Genomic DNA, 7,423 nt, shown 5'->3' on the forward strand with positions numbered 1-7,423 from the left:
TTAAAAAGGGAGGAGGAATTCTGACAGGTTAAAATATGAGTAACTTTCAGAACATTGCATGAAGTGAAATAAGCCAATGACAGAAGGAAAAAAATACTGTAGAATTTCACTTGTATAAGGCACCCAGTGTAATCAAATCCATAGACAGGAAGTAGAAGGACATTTGCAAGGGGCTGGAGGGAGGAAGTGTCAAAGAGCAGTTTCCAATGGACAGTTTCAAATTTTCAGGAAAGAGAGTTCTGCCCATCCCTGCCTTGTCCTCTTTATATTGTGCTTGCCACAAGTAGTATATCTAAAGTAAAACTCCCCAGACAATATTATTTATAATTATTGCAAAACATATCTTAATGTATTTAAGAATAGACACCAGTTAGTTGTATTTACAATATCTGCCATTTCTGAAGCTCTTCCTTCATACTTGAAGTTCCATTTTTTTCTAGCACATTCTCCTTTGGTCTGAAGAAAGGTGTTCAGCATTTCACATAGCGTGTCTCTGCTGGTTTTTGTTCACTTGAAAATGCCTTTAGGGGCATCTCCTTTTAAGAACCTTTTCAGTGGACATCAATTGTACAAGAGAGTGGATTCCATTGTGACATTTTCTTTTCTCTTTCTTCTCTTCTAATTCATTGCTAGGGATTGAACCCAGAGCCTTTGCACTAAGCTACATTCCCAGCCCTCTTTTTTGTCACTTTATTTTGACAGGGTCTTCCTAAGTTGCTCAGGCTGATCTTGAGTTTGCTGTCCTTCTGCTTTGGTGTCCCCGAGGGCTGCATCATGACATTTTCAAGCATTCCTATAACGTATTTTGATTGTGTCCCCCCCATGCTACCCTTCCTTACTCCCTCCCCCAGTTTTCTTCACCTTCCCTTTAGTCCTTCTTCTGGTCTCGTGTTGTCTTTTTTTCAGTCCCTAGATTCCATACACGACAGAGAACATTATACTGTCTTTCTGAGTTTGGGTTAGCTCACTTGACATGAAGGTTTTTTCAGTTTTATCCATTTTCCCACAGATGACATGAGAATTGTTACTCTTTATGGCTGCATAGACTCCATTGTGCGTGTGTGCCACCTCTTTGTCCACCCCCCTGCCACTGACAGGCACCTGACTTACTACAGCTAGAAACAAAGGAGCTGAATGAGTCACTCCCTTTCTCTGTAAACACCTCTTTAATGTTTACCCATGCTTCTGGTTTTTGTTTTTTTTTAAAGAAGTAAAAAATAAAATAATAACAACCTAAGAGGTGGCCATGCCCTAAGAAGCAGAGCACTGGCACCAGCAAGAAATTCAGTAGGAAGCACCCGAAGGTAGAAGTGTTTGGCATTTAAAGTCTAAAAGCTTGGGCTACCATGGCCCTTCTTGCCTTTTTCCCTGTCCCGCATTCCTGCTGCTACCTTCTATGGGATCTGCAGTGAACATAGCTGCCTGCTCCTCACCAGGACATGTGGCTCCACAGTGCTTTCCTTGCTGTGCACGAGAATCTCAGCCGTTTTTGGCCCACTCAGCTGTAACAAGCTGATTCCAGAAGTTGGCTGTTATGAGCAGTGCTGTGATAAACCCGGGTGTGCAGGACCCTTTGTCATGCGCTGACTGTCACTTTTCTTGGGATATGCAGAAGCCCTGCAGCAGGAGCGTGTGGGAGTTCTGGTTTTGGTGTTTTAAGGAGTCTGCATACTCTTTTCCACAGTGACTGTATTAATTTATATTCCCACAATAATGTGGAAGTGTCTCCCCATCTCATTCTTGTTTTGAAATCTTTTTTAAAAAATGTATCTAGTGGAAGCAGACAACACGTCGGACAGTTACTCAGCGAGCCAGACGACGGCGCAGGACCCTCGGACTTCATTTCCCATCGGCCGCGCGGGGAGTGCGGGAAGCCCGCCCCGCCCCTCATTGTGCGGCTCGTACTAAACGGAAGGGGCCGGGAGAGGCCGCGTTCAGTCGGGTCCCGGCAGCAGCTGCGGCGCCTCTTGTCTTCTTCATCTCTTTTTGCAGTCTCTCTTTCGCTTCCGGAAACATGGCCTCTGGTGTGGCTGTCTCTGATGGTGTCATCAAGGTATTCAATGACATGAAGGTGTGCAAGTCCTCAACACCAGAGGAAGTGAAGAAGTGCAAGAAGGCGGTGCTTTTTTGCCTGAGTGAGGATGAGAAGAACATCATCCTGGAGGAGGGCAAGGAGATTCTGGTGGGGGATGTGGGCCAGACTGTGGACGACCCCTATGCTACCTTTGTCAAGATGCTGCCAGACAAGGACTGTCGCTATGCCCTCTATGATGCAACCTATGAGACCAAGGAGAGCAAGAAGGAAGATCTGGTGTTTATCTTTTGGGCCCCTGAGTGTGCACCCCTTAAGAGCAAAATGATCTATGCCAGTTCCAAGGATGCCATCAAAAAGAAGCTGACAGGGATCAAGCACGAATTACAGGCAAATTACTACGAAGAGGTCAAGGACCGCTGCACACTGGCAGAGAAGCTGGGCGGCAGTGCCGTCATCTCTCTGGAGGGCAAGCCTTTGTGAGCCCCTCCAGTCCCTGCCTGGAGCATCTGGCAGCCCTGGACCTGCCCTCAAGGGGTTGTAGGCTGCCCCCTTTCTGCCAGACCGAAGGGGCTGGGGGGGATCCCAGCAGGGGGAGGGCAATCCTTTCACCCCAGTTGCCAAACAGCCCCCCTACCCCCTGGACCTTCCTCCTGCCTCCATCCCTGACGGTTCCGGCCTGCCCAAACTGCTTTTGATCTTCTGATTCCTATTGGGTTGAAGCAGACCAAGTTCCCCTCAGGCAGCCAGCTTTGGGGGGGGGGGCTGTTTTTTTTTTTTGTTTTTTTTTTAACGACATCCACACTCCCCACCTATTCCTTCCCGCTCCCATGCTGCCAACTTCTAACCGAAATAGTGACTCTGTGCTTGTCTATTTAGTTCTGTGTATAAATGGAATGTTGTGGAAAAAAAAATGTATCTAGTACAGGGCCTACAGTGCCTCACTACACAGATCAGACTTGTAATGAGGCAAGTTGTGCTGTTTGCAGCCTCCCAAGCTCTGGATCACAGGTGCGCGCCACCATGCCCAGTCTTCCTCACCCCATTTTCATCAGCATTTGTTTTTTGTTTTCTTGGTAATTGCCATTCTGATTGGCATCAGATGGAGGTTTGTTTTTCTTTTTTTCAGGATCTACAGAGTCTCACTACAAGGATAGTGATCCTCCTGTTTTCAGCCTCCAAAGCACTGGGATTATAGGCACGCATCACCACACACAGTTTCAGTCACTATCCCAGTGTGCCCCAGAGGTGGGGCCAGCACGGCATGTGGTGCAGGGGATCAAACCCCAGTCCTTGCACTTGCCTAAGCAGGCACTTTAGTCCACTGAGCTATCTGTTTGGCCCCAGATGGAATTTTGATGTAGTCTGGATTTACATTTTCCTGATAGCTAAAGATGCTCAGCACTTTCTCATATAATTATTGTCCATTATCGGCCACTGGTATATCTGTTTTTTTCTTTTGAAAGCAGGGTCTCACTGTGCAGTTCAGGATGGCCTTGAACTCACATTGTAGCCCAGGCTGGCCTCAGATTCACAGTGATCCTCCTGCCACAGCCTACCAGTGCTAAGATTACAGGTGTATGCCAACACACCTGGCCATACAACTTTGTGTTAATAGTTCTTTTAATTACTCTATACTTTAAAATGTACCTCACAGTTTCCTTCACCAATTCACTTCTGTGATCTCCTTGAATCAACTGATCCCAAGCATTCAACCAATATTGCTTGAGCACCCACCGTGTGATTTTCTCAGGAGCTCCAGTCAAAGGAAGTGGGCAAAGAAGGAATGGAATTTAACCCTGGACATGTGCAAGTGACTTGGGTTTTGCAGAGAAGCCACGGCTGCTTTGCCGCTGTCCCTGAGACTAAATCAAGCCTTCTCCAGAGTGTTGATGGAGAGAAATATGAAGGTTACAGTCCTGCGGGAGAGCTCCCATGAGGGGAGCCTGTGGGGATGCCCCACGAGGAATGGGCACACACTCTTTTTTTTTGTTTTTTTGTTCCTCGAATGGCTTCAGGGCACTTTTGGCCAGCGGGAGAGTTGTGAGGTTCGAACTCCAGCAACCTGAGGCTGAGAGATTTGTGGAAGCAGCCACTTAAAGGCCTGAGCTAGGGCCATGCCCCCCACACACTCTTAAAGAAGCGAACATTTGGTACCTCAATTGATACTATGCACAGAGGAGAGAATAGAAAACAAAACAGACAAAATTCTTGTCTTTGTGGAGTTTACTTGGTATTATCCCTACTTAAGAATATTTCCGTATTCCCATTGGGAAGATCCAACCTCCTTAATCTCAGTCTCAAATCTCAGCCAACTGAGGTTAGTTTTGCTTCAAAGCATGTATTTGAAAGTTAATTTCTTCCCCCACCATCACATGATTGCCTATTATATTTCTAGTGTTATCTGCACAACAACTGAGGGAGCTAGAAGTCATAGCATAATGGTCTCTGTTACAGATGAGGAAGTGGAACCAAAGAAGATAAATAGTTTTTCTTGAAACCAGGTGATTTTCTAGAATAAAACCCAGTTTACCCTCTCACCCCATATCAACCCCATGCTAATTGTCCTGTGTGTTGTATTGTTTGCCCTCTGTAATGAGTTGCATGTCTTTTTTCTTTCTCATCTTATGTCCATCCTCCTAACTCAATTTATGTTTTTGATAAATTTGTAGATGTCCACAGAAGCTTTATCCAAAGGCTGAAGACTGTGTGATCTCAGCCTTTGAATGACCAGTGCAAAATGCAGCCAGGTGTGGTGGTTTATAGAATCTGTACTGAACTGGATGGAAAACACTCTGCACCAAGGAGCTGGAAGGCCACTTTTATTATGCTGGTAGCTGATGAGAACCAGGTCCAAATCATCAGCCTTGGCCTAGAGTAAAATAGCAACTTATATGCATTTTGTAAGCAGGAAGTACAAAACCAATAATGGGTTATTTTATATTTGGTTACATATATTTGGTCACTTGTTGTCAGGCAGGTGTAGTTACAGGGGCCATTCATCATGATGCAGGAAGGTCTGGGGGGAAATTAGGGACCGAACAAGCTGGTAAGATTGTGTCCTTGACAGGGCTAGCCTGTCCCCCATAGATAGTCCTTAAACAGGGTGGTAAAACAGGATATGTTTGTAGGCTATTGTGCAGCTGGTCAGAGAGAGCTGAGTTAAATTTTCTCTGAGTTGCAGCTGGGTAGTAAGTTAAGGCTGGCTGAGTCTGGTCCAATTATGAAGGTATTTTTAAAAATTTTGTATTATAGTGATGCACACCTATAATCCTAGCACTAAGGAGGCCAAGACAGGAAGATTGCTGCACGAGTTTAATGCAAGCGAGTGCAAAAAGCAAGGGAGACAGAATAAGCATGTGTCCCTCTCAAAAAAAAAAAAAAAAAAAAAACAAGTAGGAAACCCTTTAGAAACTCAGAGACAATCCCTTCAGAACAACTGGAAGACATTTTTTTTCTTTTAAAAACAAGGGGAAATTTAATGAAATAGGAACTTTGTTTTACGAAATAGTAGAGATGGGATAACAATAATGCATGGGTGGCTGTTGGAGTGACAACCTGATCAGAGTGGTGCTAACTAAATATGCTGCTACTTGCAAACTAAGAAACTGCACTGAAGATAGCAATGTGTAATCCTAGGTCCATGCTTGGAATGCCTGTCATTCTGGTCTTCTAAGTGTGTACTGCTTCTAATGTCATATCAATTACTGGTATATCGTCTCTCAAGTAAATGTTTGGTTTTTTTTTTAAAGGTAATAAATGAAAAAAAGAGACCAGAAAAAAAAAGTCATAGGACTGTCCTGCTACAATGCTGTATATGGTTAGATTTCTAAATTTCTGTGTAAAAATATGTAATTGTTTATTCCTATTTTTAAAAATATTTTTCTAATTTTTTTCTTCAAGTCTGTAGGGATTTAAAGTTTAACATATCAATACTTGATGGAAAATACCTGTTCCATGTTATGTCTAAGATGTTTGATATTCAGACAGATAGTGAGGTTAAGCTCAACTGCCTATGTTTTTTTTCCCATAATTTTACTGAGAAACAAATAGCAATGAGACAGTTTCAAACCAAATTGGTAGGACAGTTTCAATAATTAACACATTGTATACATTCTTCCTAGTGGTTAATTGCTTTACAAGATGAGGACATGATATCCTATTTACAAACACCATTAGAACAAATCACTCTATTTATTAAGAGAATGTAACTATATATCTATCCAAACCACTTTGAATACACAGATACAAAATGGACATTCATCTGTATCCCCTTTTTTTGTTAAGTTCTGTTATTTGAATATTATAGGTGTGTAAACTCAGCAAAGTATTCTAAAAGAGTCCAGTAACCCTTAATAGTATTGGGTCTTCTGCTTGACTGGCAATGTCAGAAATTGCTGACCTGAGTCCCCTACAGCTCAACATAACAGCATGGCTTTACTTCTTATACTGAACTGCCTATGTATAGGGTAATAACATCATTAAGCCTCTCTTCTGGAGGGTTAACAAATTACATTTGCAGATCAAAAATTAGAGAAAAAGAAGGGCTGCAAGGACAGCCAACATTTTGGCCCTAACCTTTCAAGGTCAGTGAGGACTCAGGAATAGTAGAAACTGTACTGTAACATCCTGCAACTCTGGTGTCTCAAATTTTCAGATCAAGGAGATTATGGGGCCAAGAGGAAAGTGATCAATGATGTAGAGTGTGTCTAAGGAGAGTCACATGGAGAGAAAACATTCCCTCAGGCTTTCTCAGAGAGCAAACTGGTCAAGTAATGGCCATAACTCATCCACAAGGCTGACATTGATAAAGGTTCTACAATCTGAGGTACAGGATCTCAGGTTAAATCCTGAGGGGATTTGACTGACCTTGTCACATACAAAAGTTACATTTCTTGTTATATAGGTTTGGCTTAATCTTGGTCTTAACCATCCAGCAGAAAAGTATAAAATTGAGGTACAAAAAGTAAAGCCATATTAATATGCTGAGCTGTAAAAGACTCAAGTCAACAACTTCTGACATTGCCAGTCTTTTGGATAACCCACTACTATTATGAACTACTGGACTATATTGGCATACTCTGCTGAATTCATGCACCCACAATATATAAATGACAATGGAATACACATCTCTGACAAAAGTAAACAACAAAGAGGATATAAATGAAGGACCATTTTGTAGTGGAAAAATATATTTCTGTATATACAAAATACACAGCTACTTTCTCTTAGTTCAATGAGAAGAAGGTTTTGAATTAATAATGTTTATTTCTGAATTTTTTTAGTATTTATGCATGTATTTTATTTATTTTTTTCCCATAATTTTATTGATAAACAAATAGCAATGAGACAGTTTCAAATCAAATTGGTAGGACAGTTTCAATAATTAAC

General features: G+C 42.4%; 1 pseudogene across 1 annotated transcript; it reads left to right on the top strand.

Moving 5' to 3' along the window:
- Positions 1–1,882: 1,882 nt before the first annotated feature.
- Positions 1,883–2,934, top strand: LOC101568941 (annotated as a pseudogene). Its single transcript, XR_001117084.2, has one exon. The product of XR_001117084.2 is annotated as a cofilin-1 pseudogene (transcript).
- Positions 2,935–7,423: the final 4,489 nt, after the last annotated feature.

This window comes from Octodon degus, unplaced genomic scaffold, assembly GCF_000260255.1.
Source record: "Octodon degus isolate 3935 unplaced genomic scaffold, OctDeg1.0 scaffold00037, whole genome shotgun sequence".
Lineage (NCBI taxonomy): Eukaryota > Metazoa > Chordata > Mammalia > Rodentia > Octodontidae > Octodon > Octodon degus.